Source organism: Puma concolor, chromosome C1 (assembly GCF_028749965.1).
Source record: "Puma concolor isolate L17-30 chromosome C1, mPumCon1.1.hap2, whole genome shotgun sequence".
NCBI lineage: Eukaryota > Metazoa > Chordata > Mammalia > Carnivora > Felidae > Puma > Puma concolor.
Window position 1 is genome coordinate 136,007,917 of NC_141674.1, and position 24,854 is coordinate 136,032,770.

Consider the following 24,854-nt stretch of genomic DNA (forward strand, 5'->3'; position numbering starts at 1 on the left):
CCTTCCATTCAACCTGACGCTCATTCATAAACGACGTTCCTTCCTTTTATACCTTCAGTCAGCCATATGTCCACCTATCCTGACTCCCAGCTCACGTTATTCACTCCACCTGCACTGCCTCCACACTGATATGAGATGGCATTTTCCCCTCCTATTTAATCGGCCAGCACCTGATGCATATAGATCTACCCTGTCCCCCTTCCAAATTCAACCTCACAGAAGCACCAAGTGAAATCATCAGTGCTTTCTTTTCCCTCTTCCACGTCCTGAGTCTTTCAACTCTAGCCACGCTACCTCTCTTCAACTTGTCCCCATTTTCTTATCCTTTAATTTCCATAACTCAGTCCATGCATCTATTCTGAAAAAGATGCAGAGATACGAAAACTTTCAGTCTCTGAAATTAACACAGTGATAAATAATTTTTAAGCACATGAGACTTCTAAGAACAAAGAAATAATCAATTAAACTACTAGAGTGCAAACTCCTTAAATTTTGAGTGATAAATATTCTAATTTTATTCTGCTCGTGTCTTGTTTCCATTATGATAAATAACTGACTTTTTTTTTAAAGTTTATTTACTTCTTTTGAGAAAAAGTGAGAGTGCATGAGTAGGGGAGAGGGAGAGAGAGAATCCCAAGTAGACTCTGGGGACTGCTCCCCGATGTGGGGCTACATCTCCCGACTGTGAGATCATGGCCTCAGCCAAAATCAAGAGTCTGATGCTTAACTAACTGACTGCGCCACCCAGGCACGCCCTGACTTGGGCTTTTCAATAGGTCAGTGTGAAGTTAGTGTCTATTTGACAGGTAGATAAGGGTATGTTTGCTGTATAAAAAGTTAGTGAGTTTTGAAATGTCAATTTTCTACACGTATATATCAAGTGCTAGTACATACATAATTTAAAGTATTTTAAAGCGCTCAAGATTGATCTAAGACCTATGTACACTAATATTTCACAAACAACATTTGTCTCCTAACAATCTGGTATGTTATATGACTTGAAATGTGTTACTGTCCTTCAACATTCATATCAGCTGCAAGCGTTTTCAACTATTATTTTATTTTCTCATTTGTCTTCAACTCTGTAGTGTGCTGCAAAAATGCCATGACATCTGAAAACTGTTACAGTAAGCAACCACTATATCAATCAGTTCTCTTATGAGTTCCATTTTACAATTCAACTATACAAACTGTTGAATGCAAAGATTTATCTATGTTCAAGAAAACTAAGTATCTCTCTGGTTATTACCAAGATAAAGAACTGGAAATATTTTTAAAACACAGGATATGTCTTACAGTCTTTCTGGCTACATACAAACATTCATAAAAAGACGAACATCAATTTTTTAAGTTTGGCAAAACAATGCAGTATGAGGTCACATCTGCATTAGCCGTAAAAAATGTGAATCATGAAAACTCCTGGAGAGCAAGGACATAATTTTGGATCCATAGAACCTACGAGAACCAGGCACACAGTAGGTCCAAGTACATACTTCGTAGATTAATTCTTGGAATTATTATGCACTAGACAAGCATCTAAATGCTCAAATATAGAGCTGGTAAAGTCTGGGCAAAAGAAGTGGGTGAATAGTAATAACTATGTCTTCAGGAAGTGACATTGGTAGGATTCATTAGCAGAACTCATTATTTACCTACTTGGGACAAGGAATTATGAGGAAGAGGTATTGAAAAGGCAGCAAGGAATTCAGAATACGTGAGTTTTGATTCTAACTTTGTTCTAATCATGTTCATCTTTATGCCAGATCCCAAAATAGTAGCACGTCAAGCCTTGACTGTGAGCGCCCTTGCCTTTCTGAAAAGCCAAGCTCCACCATGGCTCAGAGCATTTCCTTGGATGGCAACTCCCTCTCGCTCCTTATTAGACAGGCAGAGAAACCCCTGTCTCCTCTAAGACACAGCCCCGATATCACCTTCTTTGCAATCCCTGTCCTAACTCTGGTTCTGTCTGGACCTCACATGGATTGTACGTGTTTCATGGTATAATGACTAGGGAAGCAACGCAGCAGAGTGGTGAAACATGAAGGTCCTCAAAAGCTAGGGCCTGGGCTGGGGGCCAGCCTCACTGCCTATCAGACCTCTGACACGTTACCTAGAGCTTTTATGCTTTGGTGTCCCCATCTGTCAAAGAAACAAGAGTAACTGCTTCATAGGCTTGCTTTAAGGAACAAAAAAAATCATGAAGGTAAAATTAAGACTATTTAAATATAAGTGCTCTTGTTAATTCTCTCCTGTTTTTCCCCCTTTACTAAACCCTTAGCCTCTAGAATATAAGCACTCTGTATGTTTCCTCATATAACAACAACAAAACACTTCATAATGCCTTTCCTAGAGACTATAAAGTGTTATTTAAAATATAAAATCAATTCACAAATTGAAATGGCATTGAGTGGTTTTAAATGCTTCACCATGAAAACCGACAAAGTTACTGTTACTGTATGTCATTAGGATATTAGGTAGCAGATGGTTAAGGGTTGGAAAGTCATATGATAATAAATCTCTGAAAATCCTAGGAAAGAATGCAAAAGGAAAAAAGGCGACACTCGGGCTATACAATAAAGATCTGCTGGGAGTGCAATTCTGATCGCTCTAGTATCAGATGACCAAAAGTTGTGAAAAACGGCTTAAGAAAAGTTCAGTTTCGTTACCTTTTCACCTTCTTTTGCCTGTCACCTTTTCTACCTTTTGGCACACCCAACCCATGGAGCTTTCTTACTACCATCATGCTTTCCTCCAGATATGTATTTGGAACCTGCGGTGTCTCACATGAGTCCAGCTGCCTCAGTGGCCGCTATCACCTCTCACCTAAAACTCTTCCACCTTCTGACTTCCTGGGAAAGAGCACAAGATTTTGGGGTTGGAAGATCTAAGTTGTAGCTTTACATCTTGGAGTTAATTATCTCTAAAACAGAACTAAAGTTAGCTAGGAAATCTCTAATCTCCATCCTGGTTTAAAACAAAACAACAACAACAACAAAAATCAATGAGTACCTTGCAATAAGGCATCGAGAAAGAAATCACATTAACCAAAGTCACAATAAACTATAAATAAAAACTAGTACTATGGACATCTGCTTTTAAGTAGAATCTTTATGGATGCACAAAGCTCTGATGGAAGCTTCTCAAAAAACATGCACAAGTGCACACTCCCACAAAACTTTATATATATTATCGGCAAGCTCCAACTCCAAACAGGGATCCTAGTAAGAACTACTTCTCTAGTAGGTGGCACAACATCAGGAAATATTAGAGAGATGGTCAGAGGAAAGTTAGAATCCTCTCAGCTACCTCTTAAATCATACAATTCCAAGAGCTGCCTAAGCCACAGAAACATACAATCGGCTCTGCCATTTACTGGTTATTATACTGTTTCATCAGGATTACAGTCAAGGTCTTTGTTATGTCTAACCAATTTGCTTTTTCTACATTTTCCTATCCTACTTCACCCTCTTTCAAAGGGTCAGTAACTGGGTCAGCATCTCAGTAATAATGATAGTTCCCATACTTAAATATAACCCTCTAAGGCCATATTTTCTTTCGTTTCAATCATTAGTCTTAGAACAGCCAAGACTCAGTGTTCGCTGTCTCTACCCTCTGGTCAAAGATACCAGTATTGCAATGGGAACACAAAGTAGGCAGAAGGAAGGCATTGTGAAAGGAACACTATTAAATAGCTGCAAAAGAATTTCTCCTGGAATACAGACTCAGCTTTATAGGACCTAAGACCATTTTAACAAAAGACATTTATTGCTAAATGTCTATGAAACCCTGTAAGGGAATATTTGCAGAGCTGTGCCAGCATTATAATTTCATGATAAATGGTCTAAGCCCTACAAGTTATCCTTTTCATCTACCTTGGGGTGTTTTAAAGCACCCGTGGCAAAGTGTCTTTCCATGGTTGTCTAAGGCCCTTATGATACTCTTTCCACCCTTCATAATCTCCAGAAGAAGAAGAAGAGGAGGAGGAAGAGGGGGAGGAGGAGAAAGAGGAAGGTAGAGAGGAGCAGGGGGCGGCGGGGGGGGAAGGGGTGGCAAAGTTATTCAGTATTCCCAATTAAATTTATGGAGAAAGCCCACCAGGTAAAAAAAATAACACAGCACTTGGGGAAAATTACTCCTTAAAAAGATGTTTATACAATGTTGTGTAATAAATGGGTTTGTAAAAATAGAGATGATTCTTTTTAAATTATAATAGCAGCAAAAATAATAGAGGAACCAAAGAGTCCAGGATGAAAATTAATGGCGCTATTGTTTAAAATAAGAGAATAGGAATATATTCCATGTTAACCAGGTTTCTTTAAGCTCCTAATTCCATTTAGCTTGGAAAGACAAAGAGAAAGAGAAGATAAAGCTACACATTTAAAACTGACAAAGGGCAGTACTTCTATGCAATTTATAATTAATCTATGGGACCATGTGTCAGTAGAATTTATTGAGAAAAATAGTTTAGTGCTATTTTATAAGGGTAAGACATTAGAAGAAAAAGTATTGCAATTGAAGTTACACTAGCTAAGAAAATATTATAAGAGCTATTAATCATCAAGATTCAGGTCATAAGTTGGCTAGCAGCTGAAGTCAAGAAAAAAAAAACTGCACAAGTGGCCAGGTGAAATGTGGGTGTTTTATATCTTTCTCTAGGTGTTTTACTTAAGTTACTGCTAAAATAGAGAGTACTCAATGAAATTCTATTTCAGACTATATTTTATTTATTATTGTGATCTATGTGGTCACCCCTAAAATTTCAATAATCATCCTGCCACCACCTTCCTCTGTATTAGGAGAATGGACATTTCCTTTCATCTCCTCCATGCAGTTTCCCCCGTGTATACAAGATGTAAAGGCTTTACTAAATACTCATGTATTTTGTCAGTAGTTTTCAACCTGAGAAGTTTCAAAATGTCGTGATGTCTAGGTTCTGTCCACAGAAATTCAGACCGGGATGGGGTGCTGCCTGAGCATAGGGATTTTTTTTTAAGTTTATTTATTTTAGAGAGAGAGAGAGAGAGAGAAAGAGAGAGACAGTGTGAGTGGGGGAGGGGCAGAGAGGGAGGGAGACAGAGAATCCCAAGCAGGCTCCACACCATCAGCACGGGGCTCGAACTCATGAAACCATGAGATTGTGACCTGAGGCAAAACCAAGAGCCAGATGCTTAACTGACTGAGCCACCCAGGCATCCCAATGAGCATAAAGATTTTGAAATGTTTCACAGGGTTCTAATATGCAGCCAGAGTTGAAAACCACTATATTTGAAGGGTCAGTGCAAAAGGCAGTAAGACCACCTCAAAATACGCAAAATGATGTTACACAAACACACACACACACGCACGCGTGCACACACACGTGTGTGTGTGTGCATGTGTACCTCTAATGGCAAGTATACTCTAAAAAGAAAACAAATATAACCTGTTTAAATAAACGATTTCTATCTCTTTTTGCATACCATGGAAGTCATTAGATTTCATCTCAATTACTTTTCAAATACTTCAAATTACATCTCTATAAAGACTTTAAAGCCATATAAGTAGATTTGGACACACTACTACTATAGCCTAATTACAAAGCCACGGAAAAAGATGTGTTTCCTGGAAAACAGGATCCAGCTATTATCCATTAGCTTTCTCCAACTCAGAAGGACAGAACATTATTTTTCTGTCATAAAAGTTAGGTAATAGACAACTTGCATAGTCTTTAAAAGTGATATAATAGCATTATAATTAAAGGTCAATTCTTCCATTATAAGGCAGTTTTAGGAACTTTATAACCTGAATATTTGCATTTGTTTTAGGTATAAATTGGTCTTACAAGGCCTACATGTAAAATTCAATTTTCATTCCTGCTATATAAATATTAAAATTATTTTATAATGTAGATAACTAAATACACTGGTTTTTTTTCCCCACACGGGCTTTCATCAAATGAAAAGCATATTTTATTATCCTATTTAAAACTTTAAACGATTGCTTAGACCAAGCCTGTTTTATTAAGTTGGACAAATAACCAAAAACAGTTTAGAGTTGCTCCCTGGAAATTCCTAAGAATAAAAAGGAAACCGACTGTCCAGAAGAGTCAGGGCACACTACTACATTTCTGAATATTTGATTTTTATATCAGATGCATGAACATTTGAAAAAGCAAGCTTAAGTTCCCATATTATCCAAATCAGAATGTAACAAAGTGTTTTATAGTAATTCATACCAGTGTGGATTGGGAGAAATAAAACAGAATATGACAGAGGGATAGGACCTAGAATCAAAATGTTTAGAGTTTAAAGTAACTGACAGGTCACTTTCACCAGAATCACGGAAATGTAGGGACTCTCTCAACAATCTGATACATGGTTCTTCTGCTTGAATACCTCCATCATGTCAAAAGGAAGGACCATAAAAAAACTCTGTAATTTCTAATAATTCTATAAATAATGACTTTAAAGCATAGAACACAAAAATGTTCCATACTCTACCCTGTCAGTAGACACAGTTTACACTTTCTTCTCAACTGTGCTTTAAAACCCCAGAATGTCCTTAGAGTTGTCCTGCCTTACAGAAGCAAGTGCCACACAAATGATCTTATTTCTCATTTGACTCTGTGGTACGGTTTTAGGAGCACAGACTTTGGAGCCAGACGATCAAACTTTTGATTCAGGGTTCCACCTTCTACCTGAAACGTGACTATGGGCAAATTACCCTTCACACATACATAAATGTGAGTTTAATACCTAACACAAAAGGCTGTGTGTATTAAATAAGATCCATGAAATGAATTATGCACTATGCCACTCAGAATACAGATTTATTGCTAATGTTAACATCAACAGGATGAAAGGATCCATTTTCCTGATTTTGTAGGTATCACTAAGCCACAGAACTGGGTATGTCAGAAGGAGGGGCAGGGCTGAATAGGAAAGAATCCCAAGAAGCAAGGAGAAGTCACCTTCACTGGGAGCTATCCCTGGTGCTGCTCTCAGACCTGGGGCCCATGGTGTGCCTGGCCCTACTAACCTATGTTCGTTCCTCAAACGAAATTCTGATACCAGTTTTCACCTTGATTTAGTAACACACTCCAGTTCTTTTGTGTTCCTGGCCTGAATTCTTATTTGTTTCCCCTAAATGCTGACTGGATTATTTTCCCAAATGAAAACCCAATCTGACCCCAAATTATTTCCTTTGCTGGACATTTTTTGCATTGAGATTTTTTTTAACTTGAAGTTCTATCTTTTTATCTCTAACCTCATCAATTATGGTTACTAAAAAATGCTCAATGTCCTTTTCTCCAAAAATTTTCTCAGGAAAAGTTAACTATGTTTATACCAGTAATAATAATAATAATAATAATAATAAATAATCAGAAGACTTAAAAAGAACGAAGAGTATTGCTAAATCATTCCAGGAAAGTAGCAGCTAGGCCTTCATGCTAGTTTGACAAAAAAATGCAGCAGAAATGTAAGCACTACTTTTCCCATGCCTATGCAGACATCACTAATCTATCATGGACTTCTTTGTGAATCCTGAATATGGCTTTCAAGTCCTAAACAAGTTCCAAAACAGCCATTATGAGCCAAAGATGGCAGGCAAAGAGAAACCTATCTATCATCCCTGAGTTAGCGTGAACATGTGAGTTTTGAAAAAGAGTTTTGTTGTTTTGTTTTAAGTCTCAGTTGGAACACTGTCAGAGCACACTAGTGGTTTGAAGAGGGCAGAAGCACCCTTACAATTCAGATACACAGAAAGCAAGTACGTGGTTATTAAAGAATCAGAGCTTTCTCTTCTAAGACTGGAGGTGTTAGCCTTATGTCCTGGATAAATTCCAACTTAGGTAATTACATTCCGCTTACCTCACCCCCCTAGCAATTTTTTCAAGTGAATCCAGTATTATTCTTCACTTCCTACCCTAACCTGCTGTGTAGTGTTGCAATGAGCTGTTAAACAGCTGCCATGCTTCACTCTACAATGGTGAGTGTGCTTCACTGTATAATTTGTAACCATTCGCAGTGTGCTTTGAAATCTTTCAGGATGAAAGTGTTACCCTAAAATGCAAGATATCATCATCATTTTAAAGGCGTACAGTACAACTGCTTATTTCAGTTAAATTCAGCATAACATATTTAGAAAATACCTTATTTCGTGAAAAACCATAAAACTAGGTTAAAATACCCATGAAACATGCTACAAAGATTATATGAAAAGGTATTTAAAGAAAGCAAACTATTTATCAACTATATGAAGATTCTGCCAAAGAAAGGAGTAGTAGGAAGAACAAATGCTTAAGACATTTTTATTTGAAAATACATCTGCCTTCATCAGATGGTAAAAATTCCCAATGTCACCCAAGAAAAACAGTGAAGAGAAAAATTGAACGTTAAGTCAATGGGAAGTGGAGGAATGCCAACACTTATGGAGAAAGAGATCAAGGATAAAATACAGTTTTTGACATTTTCTTATTTCTCATCAGGACAGCCAAAGAATTATACAAATTCATTATCACAAAGACACTGAATGTCTACTATAGACTGCCTGGGGACACTTGCAGACGGGAAAGTACATCTTGGCAGCACTGAAAAGGGTGTCATGGTGCCACCAGGAGAGGCTACTTTAGGTACATGGGCCTTCCACAGACTGTTATTTACTAGAGATGCTTTAGGTCAGCAGTTCTCAACCTTGGCTGGACAGTGGAAAATCTAGAGAACTTTTTTTTTAAAAATGCCAATATGTGGGACCCAAACCCAGAGATTCCAATTTAATGGATCTGGACATCAAATTTTTGTTTTTGTTTTTAACTGCTCCCCAGGTGATGATAATGTGCAGCCAATGTTGAAACACACTGCTTGAGGCTATGCTGTACCAACCTGGTTATAATTGTTGTTTGGATTTTTTTTTTTTTAAGGGGACATAAATCACATTATTTGAGGCCATGTGTATCATCATACATTATTAATACAGGCCACACAATTAGATACCACAGACATGTTTCACATTTCATGGCATGATGCTTTATCCACCAGGAGGGGAAAAGGCTTTATCACCCAAGGATTGTATTTCTGAGAGATCATAATTCTAGTGCAATCTGTTTTTGTAGGAACAGGAAAAGTTTTTGTGAGAAACTATAGTCCTGTATCTAAGAGGTTTTTGAATTTGCAGTTAGCTCTGGGTATATCACCTATGGTACAGATTGGTCTTCAGTAAACTATGCAATCTCATACTAGCTTTTACCTGCCACATCCATCTGAGCTGTACCTTCTCTGTTCAGAAAATAACCAATAATACATTACCCTACTAATGCTTCCTTGTCTACCTTCAAGCAATAGTACTGCACCCTCAACCAACTGCACATTCATGAGATATTAAAGAAATACCCACAAGCACAAGCAGAAACAGATTTTTGATTAGAGTCAAGCACTCAACAATTGCACATAATGATGTGAATAGTTGATTCTTGTCTAGAAAGCAAGATGCAGTTACATCGACTTTTATTGACTATAACAGCCTGTTCCATGAGTGCTAACCCTGAAAAATATCTGTAAAGTAAAATATAACAGACAAAAGAAGAGTAAAACATCAACAAAACAGAGTAGGTGAAAAATAACCATAAACAGTAGGAAAGTGTGTTGGATATCCAAGTACTATAAAAGTGGTAACTAAGGACTTACATTATAAAAAGTTATGTTAGGGGCACTTGGGTGGCTCTGTTAAATGTCTGACTCTTGATTTCAGCTCCGGTCACGATCTCACAACTGTGAGATCGAGTCCCATTGTCGAGCTCTGCACCGTCAGCTTGGTATTTTCTCTCTTTCTCTCTCTCTCTCTCTCCCCCTCCTGCACTCGCATTCTCTCTCTCTCAAAAATAAAATATTTTTATTTTAAGATAAAAGAAATAAAATAAAATAAAAACATAAACACAAAATAAAATAAATAAAATAAAAACATTAAAAAAGGTTACTTTAGTGAATTAAATTAGTTATGGGAGAAGAGATAGAAAAAAACCCAACTAAACATTATAGTGGTGTATGCATTACACATGAGAGTAAATTAAGCCTTTCATTTCTTAATAATCACCAAAAGATTCAGAAATTGAATTCAGAATTGAATTCTAGCAACACTAGAGGTCAGTTCAGATACCTGTGAGTGGCAATTAAAATGGACAAAGTAAAACAGAGTAGCAGTAGGTATGATCTTATAGAGGGGGGAGGCCAGGGAAATGTATGTGTATAGAATATACACCATGTACTGTGCAAAACAATTTATCTATATTCTCTCTCACGTTATGCTCACATCAACTCTATGATTTTATGTTGGGCAAACCAAGGATCAGAAAGGGAAACATAATTTGACCAAGCTGCATATCTAGAAAATGGCTGAACCAAGACTGAAAGCCAGGTGTGAATGCCAAGTTTTTGTTCTTTCCTCTGCACCACATTTCCTTTGATAATACATGTGACTCCTGTCCACCCTCCCACCCTGCTGCCCTCCTCCCCTTCACATTTGGTGTCCATCTAAGTACCCAGAGCTTCAGCTGCCCTTAGGTACCTTGGCCAGCTGTCCAAACAAGACTCCAGATAAAAAGAGGGATTCACCTGACAATCCTAAGAAAAGGCAGAACAGGCATATCACCAAAGCCATCATCACGCACAGGATATTTTAAGTATCTTCTGATGAGAGACACAGAGGGAAAGCTTAAGAAAATGTTCTAATCATAAGAAATACATAATTTATACAACACTTGCAAAGCGGAAGCATTAAAAAATTGATAGTTGTATATAATACTGGTTCACTCAGAAATTGTGATACCAAGTCCCACAAAAGAGAGAGAATCAAAATGATTTCCAGGTTCTGAGTTGCAAATGCTGGAAACTCCTATTGCTCGCTCTTAGAACAAGTTTTATATGAGTAGCTCAGTGTTTGCTGGAAGAGCGAAAAACTTTGTAAGGGAATAGAGTTGGCCAGTGAGCATTTTAATCTCAAAGCGAGTTACAGATCAAAGAGCTGGAAGTAGTCAGCGAAACATTTAGCAACAAGCTGTGACGCAGCCGATATGTTCTGGACTCTTCGAAGAAATTTCTGAACACCATCTATTCCTGATGAAATTGGTCTATTTTGTCAACACCGGTTAATTCTACCCTGCTAATTATGAATACAACAAACAACCTTCATTGTACATTTCTAATAATCTCGTGAATTTTTTTGAACTGGCTTCTAAATTGTGATTCTGCTGTGATGGTGCTCCACAGCCTCTAGTAACAATCTCTCGGCTCTAGTTCCTCCAGCTGCAAAATGAAGGAATTAGACTGAAGATCACTACCTTTGGGGGTTTTTTATTTCCCAGGTATTTTCTCAGTTCTGAGTCTATTCTTCCATAAGACAAAGTCAACTGCCTCACACTGAACATAAAACAAATTTGTCTGCCATCGAATGTGGGTGACATTTTTCTCCGAGTTCCCTATTTCAGCTAACAGTACAATAATTTCAAAACTTAGGCATTCCTTTCAGTTCATTCTCCCCCCACCCCGTCTTCCATTTCCAATAGAATTTATCACCTAATCCTGAATATTCCACTTTCCCATTGTCTCTTGCTTATGTCTTTTCAAATCCATTCTCACAGACTGAGACGGAAGCTCCCTCTTCAATTAGAGGAAAATAATTATACACACTTTAGGATTCGGTATTATGAAATGAGTTCTGGTACTATAAAATGAAATGCAGTGGTTTTGAATAGACCCTACCTCTCTCCATAGAATCACTTGGTCTGTTCAGGGTATAAGTTGATACTTTACAGAGCAGATCTGCAATGGGTTTGAATGAGATGGGTGTCCCAAACAGATAAATCAGTTCTCTACATGCAAATGAATTCCGAGCTGCAGTCAATATTCGTGAAGTTAGAGTCAGCTGATAGGAACAGGAAGCAACGGACTGGACACCGAATTTCAAATGAGAAAGATATTTCCATGGATATACAAAAATGCAACATATAGGAGAAAAGAGGTGCTAAATTGCTATTTCTTCTCTTGTTGCCCGCTAATTATATATGAATCTCAGTATGCGGCCAAGTAAGTGGAGAACTGCCACCATTCTGATTTAGTGGCTGTCTAAAGAAAAGGACCAAGATCTCAGCTTAGAACACTGGGCAAGACTGAAAGACGGCCAAGTGTTTGTACAACTAATGAGCTTACCTTTAATTAAAGAAAACTGTAACTAGGTTTCCTAAATTGAATTCTCACTATATATAGGTTTGCTATTTTTTTAAGTTTCATATTTAACAGCACTGGTACACAAAATTAGAAAAACAAAAGTGGCAATTACTTAATTAAGAACTAGTTTCATAGAAATACTTACTAATAAAAATAAATTTGTAGGTAGCATTGAGTCAAATACAGTAGGAACAAAAACTTAAGGAAAACCAAACTTAAGGACAGCTTCTGATTTCCAATCACTCACAGAAGCACCTCTGCAGAGAGTTGCTAACAGTACAAACCTTGCTCAATGTCAGCAAGGTTTATGATTCACCTCATATTAGGCCAAAATACAAAAGACCCGGAGCATACACGACAAGAGCACCAACACATAGGACAGTACTTGCATTGAATATTCTTAGCAACATTTGTAAGAAGAATTTTGGTACTTAGTCCAACACGCTTTGGCACCCCAACATTGCTGGGTTTGTTTTAATTGTAAGTTGACATAAATCAAACATCTGTTGCTTCTAAAATTACTGAAGTCAGGGCACCTGGGTGCCTCAGCCACTTGAGCATCTGACTTTGGCTCAGGTCATGATCTCACGGTTTGTCAGTTCGAGCCCTGCGTTGGGCTCTGTTCCAGCTTGGAGCCTGGAACCTGCTTCAGATTCTGTGTCTTCCACTCTCTCTCTCTGCCCTTCCCCCGACTGCTATCTGTCTCTCGCTCTCAAAAATAAATAAACACTTAAAAAATTTTTAAATTACTAAAGTCATACAGGATTACAATTTGGGGCAAAGTTCCTACTCTATAGGAAATTAATTACATATAGGTTAATGAAAGCACTAAAGATATTTTGAGAAGGGATACACAAATTAAAGATGATAATAATAACAAGTAGCATTTATTTAACGTTCACTATGCTTCAAGCATTTTAACAAGTACCTTAAACACATATCTCATTTAATTTTTAATTTTTTTTTTTTCAACGTTTATTTATTTTTGGGACAGAGAGAGACAGAGCATGAACGGGGGAGGGGCAGAGAGAGAGGGAGACACAGAATCGGAAACAGGCTCCAGGCTCTGAGCCATCAGCCCAGAGCCCGACGTGGGGCTCGAACTCACGGACCGTGAGATCGTGACCTGGCTGAAGTCGGACGCTTAACCGACTGTGCCACCCAGGCGCCCCAATTTTTATAACATACCAATGAGACTGCTACTACTCCCCCTATTTTACAGATGAGGGAGAAAAATGAGGTGTGAGAAGCCAAACAACTTTCTTGATATTAAGCAAGTGGTTAATAGAAAAGGTGGTACTGAAACACAGCTGTGCCTGACATCAAGTCAGTTTTCTTAGGCACTATACCATGCTGCATTTTCATTATACGGTACTGATCACAGGATTCCCTGTCCAACGGGACCAAAGTGACTCAGTTATTGACCTCTGAGAAAACAAAGGAAGGATAGTTTAATAAATTCCTGCTTATACAGAAATAAAGAGCTCAAAAGATCTGATGTTTTCACAAATTCTGAACTCAGGTTTTTAAGATGGTAACAAATGACAAGAAACAGATATCTTGGATTTTCCTGTCAAAACTAAATTTGAGGCTTTGTCGAGCATCTCGAAGGAAGGAGCAAATCCAACCAAAATGTCTAGAAATGCAGGTCACTATAACAAATCACACAAAGTTCCAAATGCTGACACTGGGGTAAGAGCGGACACTTCTTGCTGGTTGGCTCCCCCTAAATGACCTGCCAGCATCTCAGACTCAACGTATAAAACTCCAAATTCACCACCTTCACACAAGCAAATCTATGTCTCAATCCCAATAGGACAGATATTCTCCCGGTCACTATAATTAACATTTCAAAATCATCTAAGACCATTTCTCCATCCACTAAGGTGCCACGTCAATTTGCCAAGTCGACAACCAGAATATTTATGTGTATTTCCTCCTTCTCATCTGTATGCTACTTCCCTAGCTCAAGTCTTCAACAATCTCGGCTAGTATTTTTGCAAAACTTGTTTCTCTGCCTCCTCTTTCCTTTCTCATCAATATTACTAACTTCCCCATTCCATGCTTTAACAGTGGCTCCCAAATGACTATAGGCTAAAGTCCAAATTCTTCAGCCTTAATTTCCATCTCCAATCTTGCTACATGTTCGCTCAATTGCGTCAAAGGTAATTAATCTCTTCTAGGCCCAATGATCGTTCACTGCCATAAATCTGGTTGTAACTATTCTCTCTCCATAATGTGTGCTTACACTTACTCTAACCCACCCTCCTTTCCCTCATAGTAAGAAATAACATGGCATTAACGGAAGCAGCATATTGAAGCCAGATAGTTTCGGGAGCTGTACAATTGCAGGCAAGCTTAACCTTCTGAACCTCACGTTCCCCACTTGTAAAATGAGGATAATAGTACCGCGCTTGCAGGGTTTTGGTAAAGATTAGAAGTAACATACATAAAGTGCACGCCCAGAAAAGGCACTTGATAGGTGATCACCATTATTATTATACCCAAAACTTAGTCACTGTCTTTAAGGCCCAGATTAAATGCCATAAAAAGCATCTGTGTTGTCTTTTCTGTCTTAAACCTAAAAATACCTGATTACACCTATCACTTTTACAAAGCTCTTGTGATTAAGAATCCTGTCTTATATATCCTTATATCCTAGAATACCTTCTATTTATCATACAAATATAGCAAGCTTTTAATAAATGTTGGGTGAAAAAGACATGAATAAACCTCAAAGAATTAAATTTATTTTCTTGCATCCAATTACTTCGAAACATATTTTTTAAAGAATTTCCTATAAAGTCTTTTATCTGGAATTTCTGTGGGAATAAGACATTCTGTCTCAGAGATCATTCTGGCAGTTTACTGCTAAATGGTACATTCCAAATAGTTTATTTTTTTAATGGAAAACTTTCTAAAACACTCCCCAGCAGTCTTCAAAAGAACACTGAACAACGAAAATGACTTCTGTACCAATCACCCCACCACACTCCAGCACCACAAGGAATGCGTACGTATCACAGGTGCCCGGCAGATGTGGAAACGGCCCGTGTGCCTTTCTCTTGCATGCACTGCTGAATTATGCCCTCTCATGCACTGCGGTTCTGTGGATTGATAGGATATAAGACAGTCCTCACCCTTATTTGAACTGGTAAGCTTCAGATCCTCATGTATTCTATAAAACTGTTAGGGTTTTCAAAATTTTGTTTCCCCTTACTTTTGAGGCGGGAATCATACTGAATGGGTGAGGTCATCAAAAAGCCTGTCAACCGATAACCAAAATGGTGATGATGGGAGTACAAATAAAATCATGAGCATGTGACTAACATTTACGAGGTTGATGGCACGGGGCTCAGTTCAGCACACTGTAATAATGATCTCAACTGGCATAGTAAGTCGAAGAGGTAGGTACTATTTCGATTACCATTTTACAGACAGAAAAACTGAAGTTCCGGGAAGTTAAGTGATTTGCTCTGGGCTGAGCAGTAGTGCGTGGTTATCAGACAAACCAGAATCACTGCACACCACCCTGCTGACTCCCATTTTTTATTCCGTGTTACCCCCAATGGAATGATTTGAATAAGTGTTTTTGAGGAAGAGAACCAAAACTTGACCCTTTAAACATCAAAGCAATTTATTTGAAATCTTTCTAACATGAATTGTATATAACCCTCATGTAATGAATGGAGTATATAACATAAATTGTTCTTGCCTGGATGGATCTACACTGATGATCACTCATTGTGCTACAGGAAGTTCACGGATGGCCTCTGAGCCCATTGAGGGGAAGAGATCCTAACTGGACCTTTTGCTGAACTCCCCTCAACTATGGTTTGGGTTTGTTGCATGGCATTCATCCCCATTTTTTAGCGGCCCTGTTCCACGACTCCTTTTGGAGGGATGATGCAGCCTCTAGCTGAGCAAGTTCTCTGATGTTTAGTCATTTCTCCACCCCTTAATCTGGCCTTTGCTTCTTACCTCCCAGATTTCTTCGGACAGGACAAAGAGGAAATTAAAAAAAAAAAAAAAAAAAAGTACATCAACTCTTTGATGTACAATGAAGCCAAACATTGTCTATACTTGAGAACAGGGTTAAATCATCTTATGAAAGGATAGCTTCTGTTGCTGCTGCTGCTGAATTTGGAGGACTTCTTTTGGGTGGGGTTATTGTTATTGCATAAACTAGACAGCAGAAATCTAATGGCAGTAATTAGGCATTAACATGAATAATAATTTCATTAAAAATACATTTTGAGTAAGCAAGAGTTTGTTCTTTGTAACTTCAGGCCAACAAAGGAATTGTATATACATGCTGAAACCAAATTCTTTTCTTCACAAGAATAGTAAGAGGAAGATGGTTAGAATATAACACAGCATGAAAGATTTGCATTAGATATAAAGGAGATTTCGTGAAAGTGAGTGGTGTTAAACATTGGAATGATTTATCAAAAGTTTTTTTTTTTAGTACAGTGATTCTATAAAAATTTTTTTAAATGACATTCAAACGAAACACATTTTTGCATTCATTTTGAAGAGCCAAAATAATTGTTAGCAAATATGGATATGTTTAAATTTGTAAAAGCAAAACTTTTCTTCTTCTACTTCAAGCCTACGTTAATATTCAAGAAGACAGACCCATTTCGTTACCTAACGGAGCAAAGGTGGTAGTTTTAGCAATATGTTGAACTAATACTTCATCAAAAACATCTGAGAAACATGACCTCATACGGTGCGAAGATTAAGGTGCTTTCTGGCAACTCCTGCCCCCCAAAAGCAGGACTCTTGACTGCAGAAAACAAAGTTTTCTATGGGGAGCCACGAGGGCTGCCTTCTGTCCTATCAATCCACAAATTCTCAAATTACAGATCTGCTGTTGTTTTGTGACACATCTGCTTTGCAATGTAAAATAGTGTTTTCTTTAATAAGAATTCTTCAAAAAGCCCTTAGGCTCCTCGCCTTTGTTTGCACAGCCTGAGAGTTTTCATTTAAAGTTTTCACACTGTTTCTAAAATTCTCCATTTTTGTTTCTAAAATAGTTACATGAAGTCCACAGACCTCTGTTTTGGCTTCACATTTCAGCTACATGGAAAAGGTGGAGAGAAACATGGAGAGAAATTCTTAAGGTTTCAATAACTGAGGTTACTCCAAATGACCGACGTTGTTTTTCTCTTTCCTTCGCTGTCAAAAATGTAGGAGGAGGAAAGCTATTTATATAACCCCTGTCCCCAGAATGCAAAGGCTACTATGAAATGAGTAAATTCACAGGTAAAATCTACTATTGTTTATTCTGGCAACTCTGGCAATCCAATACAGTGGAAAATTAGAATAGGTAATGAAATGATTACAGAAGCATATGAAATTCTTCTCTACGGATCGTAACAAGATTGATACGATATTCTCTATGGTCCCTAAATGGGACCTGAACCCCAAATACAGCTCCTATTTTTCAATGTAAAGTATACAGCCTTCAATTTGCTTCCAAGTCCAACCTTCAACTCCTAAAGAAATACCATCCATTCATCTCTTCATTAAATTTGGATGATTTTTTTGTGTGTGTGTGGTCTCCGCTGGAAACACATAAACTTGGTCTTTTAGAACAATTATGGGCGGGGCGCCTGGGTGGCGCAGTCGGTTAAGCGTCCGACTTCAGCCAGGTCACGATCTCGCGGTCCGTGAGTTCGAGCCCCGCGTCAGGCTCTGGGCTGATGGCTCAGAGCCTGGAGCCTGTTTCTGGTTCTGTGTCTCCCTCTCTCTCTGCCCCTTCCCCGTTCATGCTCTGTCTCTCTCTGTCCCCAAAAAATAAATAAACGTTGAAAAAAAAATTAAAAAAAAAAGAACAATTATGGGCAAGTATAATAAAAAAATGTAAACTTTTTCACAATATAATGGGACTCAGAAGGTAAGCAAGTAATAAATACATACAAGTATCAGGACTTGACAGTCTCCAGCATTTATCTCTCTTCACCTTTACTCCACCCTTATGTTACTTGAAGCAGATGATAGCCGCTTTGATATTCCTTACTCATGGTCCCTGAGGGAATTCCTTGAGCACGCCTGATCTTTTTCAAGAATAGGAAATGCCGCTTTGTAATTCACTGTATTTCTACAATACACTCTTCTGTGATTCAATTTGTTGAGAGTGGGGATGATCTCGTTCTATGAAAATCATGAACAGTCCCTCAGTACCAAATCTTACAGGGGGCAGCTGGAAGAAGTGTGATGATAGGCTGCTGCAGTCAACTCCATTCTAAACATCTAATGTGATGCAGCAGGCACTGCCCTATGTAACACGAGTGTCACGCTATACAATTACTTGTAAGGGAAGAGAGTTTGGATAAATGAGACGTAAATACGAATAGGAAAAAAAAAAAAAAAAGGATTCAGATACACGAAATAACGGTCTAAGCCCACAGCTGTATCTCTGACGTATTCTTTCTATTCTGCTTCTTTAGGCCCATCTTCAATTTTACCATCAGAATTCTTTTTTAAATTTCTCATTCCTCTTCAGTATCCTCCTTTTTAAAACTTCTACCTTTTAAAAGTCGGCTTTTGGGGCGCCTGGGTGGCGCAGTCGGTTAAGCGTCCGACTTCAGCCAGGTCACGATCTCGCGGTCCGTGAGTTCGAGCCCCGCGTCGGGCTCTGGGCTGATGGCTCAGAGCCTGGAGCCTGTTTCCGATTCTGTGTCTCCCTCTCTCTCTGCCCCTCCCCCGTTCATGCTCTGTCTCTCTCTGTCCCAAAAATAAATAAAAACGTTGGAAAAAAAAAATTTTAAAAGTCGGCTTTCTAAAGTCTTGAGTCCTTTCTTTTATAACATTACCATGACATGGTCCCTTTTATTCGATATTTCTGTCAATTCACTTGTATAAATCATTTGTTCTTCAGTGGTCAGGGTCAAGTATCAGGGACCAGAACCTCGTTTTGGGGGACATGCAATATAGAAATAATGAATTAAAGAAAAAGAATTTGGGTTCTAACATGGATTAAAAATGACTGATTTCTTGTTCTACCTTTACTATCTGTATGACTGTAGGCATAAAGTTATTTACATTCTCTACGGCTAAGTTACTTCAAACTATAAATGGAAAATAGCTTTTAGAATTTTTGGAAGAATAAAATGCTAAAATACGCATAATAGGCTTAGCCACAATGCAGGGCTAAAATAAGAATCACTAAGGTTAACTGTTATGGTTAGCTCTACCTTCTAAAGATGACATTGCCAGAAAGCAAGTTACCAATTCTTCAGATGTTCTGATTTCATTAGACCAAGACTGACACAAAGGCCTGGCTATGTAAATCTCCTAGTTGTATGAGGCCTTGCCTGTATGGCAGCTACCTGATTTAGAGAAGGAAAATACTGGCTTCTTCTAGCCAATGTCCAGCTCAGTTGGCTGCAGGATTGCTTCTTTTATTCTTTGCATCGCACATCCATGGAGTTCTACGTGAGATTTGCCTTCTTGATATATACAGTGAAATTTCCTTAGTTTTCAATCTAATCTATATCCTCTAACACAGAATTGGCTTCCCAGTCATGAGTCTCATGTCATCAAGTCTTCAGATCCTATTTATCTTCTGGCATGGGACAGGATGCATATTTCTACTCCCTCAAAATTCCTATGTTTAAATCCTACCCTGGTCCACAACATGATGGTATTAGGAGGTGAAGCCTTTGGGCATCACGAGGGTGACTCCTTCACTGATGGGATGAGTGCTTTTACAAAAGAGACTCCAGAGAGCTCCCTAGTTCCTTCTTCCATCATGTGAGAACACTGCACAAACACAGAAAACAGACCTTCAACAGACACCAAATCTACCAGGGCCTTAATCTTGGACTTGCCAGGCTCCAGAACTATGCGAAATAAATCCCTGTTTTTCATTAGCTACCCAGTCTATGGTATTCTGGTACAGCAGCCCATACAGGCTAAAGCATGGTATTAATATTGCAAAATTTGTTTTGTTGCCCAGTGATCATCTGACAGGCCTGGATGTCTTCAATACCAAAGGGGGAGTGTATACACTCCCACCCTGACAGCAAAGGGAGATCTTGTCCATAAAAAGCCTCCATCAGGAAGATCTAAAAAAGATAGCTCACTGAAATATTCTCTGGTGACCTAAGCTTACAGATGTTAAAACTGCATATGAAGGTTCAGATGTTTACTATCTTCCTTGAGGTGAATACGGCTCGTGTACATCCTAGAGTAAGGCATGATGCTTAACTTCATTTGCTGTTATTTATCATTTCTGCCAAAAGTGGGTTATGCATTTCCCTACATTCTTAAACAGAATTTACTGGCTACCATTTAATCTCTTTTAATAAATCACAGTCCTCCTTTTGATGTACAAGCCGTACAATCATGGAGAAATGTCTGCAGGGTTCTTCAATGTGCAGAGTTGCCTGCCCTGCCATAGAATGGCTTCAGGCTGCTATGCTTTTTCACTTCTCATATATTTTTTTAAATAGTTTATCTCTCTCCTCCCTTGTTGTCGAGCTGTCAGTCAGCTGTCACTTTTTACTGCTGTCAGTGAGCCTGCCTTTATCGCACCCCCAATTTGATGCTGCTAATCTGCTGTCAGCTGAGAAATCAGATAATCAAGACCTCTGAAATTGCATTCACAATAAGTGGTGGGCCAAGCATGGGATGGAGATTGTGAGATATGAGTTCCAGTTCTTGCTCTGTCCCTATCTGGCTGTGTGGCTACCAGGAGACACTTAACTTCTCTGAACCTTGGTGCTTCCATCCAGAAGGAGCAGGATCCGTGTGTGTGTGTGTGTGTGTGTGTGTGTGTGAGAGAGAGAGAGAGAGACAGACAGACAGACAGACAGAGACAAAGAGGAAAGGAGAGAGATCTCAACCAGATTTGGAGCCTAACTTTCTCTGGCTGTCAGAAAGAACATAGGAAACTTTTTTGTGAGTTAACAGAAGGCAGGATAGGGGTACCACTGACCTTTTAACTGTCAAATTCAAGGATATGTTTTAGTCATAACTTTATTTAACCTTAGTCCTCTGAATTCAGTACTGACCATCTCCTTAAAGTCTTCTTCCCTTTGCTCCAGAGGATAATTCTTTCAATGTTGACCTTCTCTTTTTTCTCCTCTCTTCAATCCTGGGCTGTTCTTCCACCAGCCCCTTAAGTGTTAAGAGTGCCAATAGCCAGTCTGAAGTTCAAAGCCAGGGTAATGATGAGAAACCAGCAAGAAGCCTGAGAAGTAGCAACCTGTGTGTCCTAGCAGTCAACTGAAGAATGTGTCATAGTGTATCAAACACTGCTGCTATGTCAAGTAAGATGAGCGCTGAGAATTGACCACAGGATTTAGAGAGACATGGAAGTCATTGGTAACCTCGACAAAAGCAATTTCAGTGGAGTAGCTATAAGAGAGAACAGTAGGAATAAAATTAGAAGCAAGTATAAACAACTCTTTCAGGAGGTTTCACTACTAACAGAAAGAAAGAAAACAGGCAGTTTCTGAAGGGAGAAGTGGAATCAAGAAAGGATTTTTTTTTTTAAGATGTAAAACTAATAACACTTCTCTTATGCTAACAGTAATGATCCAGAAGACAGGAGAACTGATGATGCAGAACAAAGGACACATTGCTAGGATAGTAGTCTTATGTATGCAAGAAGGATGAGCTCTGGCAAAAGTGGGGGCAAAACCCTTACACAGAAGCAACGTCAGTTCGTCCTTATTAACAGGTGTGAATTAAGACACCTGGGTGGCTCAGTTGGCTAAGCGTCCAACGTCAGCTTTGGTCATGATCTCACAGTTTGTGAGTTCAAGCCCCACATCGGGCTCTGTGCTGACGGCTCGGAGCCTGGAGTCTGCTTCGGATTCTGTGTCTCCCTCTTATTCTGCCCCTCCCTTACTCATGCACTGGCTCTCTCTCTCAAAAATAAATGACCATTAAAAAAACTAAAACACACACACACACACACACACACACACACACACACAAAACAGGTGCGAAGAAGGAGAATATGCACCCAGGAACACATGGATGGGCAGACGCAGTGGTGGCAGCATATATAAATTCTCTGACGATTGTTTCTATTTTCTCAGTCATGTTCTGAGAATGAGGATAGGATATTTGGAATCAGCAGTTTACAAAGAAAGAAAAATGCATGATTAGTTATCTATAGGATGAGAAATGTGGTCTGTTTGCCAGGCAGCTCTCAGGGACCATATGAACTGAGAGTAGACTAATAAGTATGTTCTTGGATGTTCTTCTAATCAAATTAAGGGAAAAGTACAAACAAATTGAGAGTATCTGCAAGACAGCAGGTATGATGACCAAATATGGAGGTTAAGCTCAAGGAAGAAGGAGGAAAATTGGCACAAGAAGAGCATCTCAAAGTAAGGAACTGGCCCCATCAATGGATGGTAGGGTCTTAGGAGGCCCAAAGACTGAGTCAGGATGATAAAGAGAATAATAAATGAATCTCTCTATTTATATTAGACTGCTCCTTTGGCAGAATTTTTCTCTGTTTTCATATGCTAATTAAGAGAGGGCAGAGAGGAAGTCAGTCCTTTATATTCAGGTGGCAATAAATGTGCTATGTTACATAACAATGGGAGTGGGTTAATTAATAAGATGAATTAGTCTTTACTAGGGGGGCTATTACATACCAGGCACTATGCTAGGCATTTCACGTATGCATTATTTCCTTTAGTCACTACACAATGCCTATGAGGTGATGATGTAAATGTAATAGTCATAATCATTAAAGAACCTAGGCTCAGGGTCATTATACTTGCATAGGTTGCAGAGCTAGCAAGGGGCAGTCAAGACCCAAACACAATGTATGTATGTATGTCTACAGTGTTTAAGAGCTTTCCCATCCCCAGATGCTTAACACATATAACGATAGTTTCAAGAGATATTCTTTCTTGCTACTATTTTTCTGGTCTTTGAGAACGAGGCAGTGAGGGGCGAGCAGGGCAATAGGTAAGAGTTGTTGCCACAAAGCCAATCCTTGTGAAGTCCTATGTGACTGATGTGCTCTGAACTATAACTGTTATCAACTTTATAAATCCTCATATTTTTTGCTGAAATATGGCTCTTCCCTTTCTCTGATGAATATCCATTAGAGTATACACTATCATAGCACATTGTATTAATAATTTAATTGTATCTTCCACTTTGTTTTTACTTAAATTTATTTTTGCCATGACCAAAAAATATTTGTATAGGGACAGAGATAAGAGCATTCAAAAGTTTTTTCTTCTTCCATCATCTTGGTTATGTTGCCTTTGGAATTACTAAATATTTTTCAACATCTCAACAAAATAATACTCTTTTAAGACTGCAGGCATTAGAATGATTGTCATTCATGCAAATAATCACTTACTTACACTATATGAGTTTGGGGTGGATAAAGCAAATTACCATTTGAAAATAATTCAAATAACACTCTGGGCTAAGACCTTGCTTATGAATGTTATCTTGGCCACAATATTTCTTAACTTTCTTCCATTTAGCTAGATTTATTTATGGTAATATAGTCCAAATTAATAAACTATTCAATTGCCACAGGTGTATTAAGTATATGATGTTGTAGGAATATATCAGATGCAAATGAATTTTAAAATACATTATTTATTTGGAATTCTATAGTGGTAATAATTAAGATGTAGTATAATTATGTACTCACTTAAAGATGTACATTTTGAGTATATATTATATGAAAAACTTAAAAATGTATCAAAAAATAAGGTTCATATTTTAAAAATGTGGACTAAAACATAAACTGTGTTTTAGCTCATCATAGATCTTAAAGTGTAACAATTACATTTTCCAAAAGTTGAAATTCTCTCATCCCACATATTATATATATAAATATACAAATACAACAACTATATATGCATATACATATTTATACATACACATGTGTAACTGAAAATCGAATTTGATCTTAGTGTCACTTAGCCTGATAGTTGTCAAAACTGCACATAAATGATTAAATGTTTTTGACATATGACCTTTGCTGATAGGAAGTATGACCAGTAAACATAAAACTGGATCAAAAGTCATAGGGTCTAAACTTTAATCCAGTGTGTGACAATAATCAGCAGTGTGAGTGCAAGCCAGTCTCCTGCTTCCCTGGGCCTCTGTTTTCTGAACTCCATAAAGTAAAAATTGGGCAAGGTTGTAGAACTTAAATTTTATGACTCACTAACTTGACTTGGTATTAGGCAGATTCTTCTTCAATGAAATATTAACTAGTAAAATCCTGAAATAAATCAGCATTCAGAGTGCTGATGAGGACTACTGATCCCACAGCAAAATCTAAATCTAGAATACAGAAAATAATGCTGACCTCCTGCATAATGTGCAGACATTAAATTGTTTCCTGATTTCATTTCAGGGATGGGGAACAAACAGCTGTCCCTGAACTCTTTTTTAAGGACATCGTCAGTTACAAACAGCAGCATCCCCAGCTAGGATGAGTCCCACTGAAGTAAACTTTCTGTTCACACGGGAGAAATATTCCTAGTGGTAATAAAAACCGTTTTGCTAGGTTTAATCAGAAGTGAAAAGGAATTTGAGAATGTTCCCTTTGAGCCACATCATCCACTGCTAATTCAGGGTGGGCCTAGCAACAGGGGTAACAAAAAATGTCCTTAGTAACAGAGAAAGAGAAATGGCAATTAAGTGTAT

General features: G+C 38.3%; 1 protein-coding gene across 23 annotated transcripts in view; it reads right to left on the reverse strand.

The window, feature by feature from the left end:
• The window catches only part of QTMAN (queuosine-tRNA mannosyltransferase), a 466,550-nt gene that overhangs the window by 242,949 nt on the left and 198,747 nt on the right, over nt 1-24,854 (reverse strand). The gene's annotated exons all lie outside the window — the stretch shown is intronic.